The sequence below is a fragment of the Triticum aestivum genome, chromosome 1D (genome assembly GCF_018294505.1).
Source record: "Triticum aestivum cultivar Chinese Spring chromosome 1D, IWGSC CS RefSeq v2.1, whole genome shotgun sequence".
Classification (NCBI taxonomy): domain Eukaryota; kingdom Viridiplantae; phylum Streptophyta; class Magnoliopsida; order Poales; family Poaceae; genus Triticum; species Triticum aestivum.
The window spans coordinates 29612856-29614020 of NC_057796.1; the positions used below are offsets into that span (position 1 = coordinate 29612856).

The window sequence follows — 1165 nt, forward strand, 5'->3', positions numbered from 1 at the left end:
GAGAGTAGTACTAGGATGGGTGACCTCCTGGGAAGTCCTCGTGTTGCATTCCCTTTTTAATTTTTTTGCGCCGCGTGCAAAACAAAACGCACGTGCGCGACATATGTTTAGCACGTTTTATTATTTTGCACGTTTACGGTAAGTTTTAGCTCGCTCCTCATTATTCACGCGTCTAGCGGCGGCAAGCGTGTTCTCAAAGGGGTCGAAACCATGGTAAATAGGCACTGGTGCGGTTGAACCGTCATAAAACTTGTCTCCGTAGTTGAGCGGGAGCGGCCAAAGGAATGTGCAATCGTGTGTGTAGTGGAGCTGGGAGGGGCAAGCATAAGGGACGAAGACGGGGGTAACATGTCGGATGCGATCATAACAGCACTAAAGCACCGGATCCCATCAGAACTCCGAAGTTAAGCGTGCTTGGGCGAGAGTAGTACTAGGATGGGTGACCTCCTGGGAAGTCCTCATGTTGCATTCCCTTTTTAATTTTTTTTGCGCCGCGCGCAAAAGAAAACGCACGTGCGCGACATATGTTTAGCACGTTTTACTATTTTGCACGTTTACGGTAAGTTTTAGCTCGCTGCTCATTATTCACGCGTCTAGCAGCGGCAAGCGTGTTCTGAAAGGGGTCGAAACCATGGTAAATAGGCACTGGAGCGGTTGAACCGTGGTAAAACTCGTCTCCGTAGTTGAGCGGGAGCGGCCAAAGGAATGTGCAATCGTGTGTGTAGTGGAGCTGGGAGGGGCAAGCATAAGGGACGAAGACGGGGATAACATGTCAGATGCGATCATACCAGCACTAAAGCACCGGATCCCATCAGAACTCCGAAGTTAAGCTTGCTTGGGCGAGAGTAGTACTAGGATGGGTGACCTCTTGGGAAGTCCTCGTGTTGCATTCCCTTTTTAATTTTTTTTGCGCCGCGTGCAAAAGAAAACGCACGTGCGCGACATATGTTTAGCACGTTTTATTATTTTGCACGTTTACGGTAAGTTTTAGCTCGCTGCTCATTATTCACGCGTCTAGCGGCGGCAAGCGTGTTCTGAAAGGGGTCGAAACCTTGGTAAATAGGCACTGGTGCGGTTGAACCGTGGTAAAACTCGTCTCCGTAGTTGAGCGGGAGCGGCCAAAGGAATGTGCAATCGTGTGTGTAGTGGAGCTGGGAGGGGCAAG

General features: G+C 50.0%; 2 non-coding genes across 2 annotated transcripts; both read left to right on the forward strand.

The window, feature by feature from the left end:
• The first annotated feature begins 353 nt into the window (after positions 1-353).
• LOC123183543 (5S ribosomal RNA) lies at positions 354-472 on the forward strand. The gene has a single exon (XR_006492606.1). It is a non-coding gene; the product is annotated as a 5S ribosomal RNA (ribosomal RNA).
• A 302-nt stretch (positions 473-774) lies between these two features.
• On the forward strand, positions 775-893 carry LOC123183495 (5S ribosomal RNA). The gene has a single exon (XR_006492561.1). It is a non-coding gene; the product is annotated as a 5S ribosomal RNA (ribosomal RNA).
• Positions 894-1165: the final 272 nt, after the last annotated feature.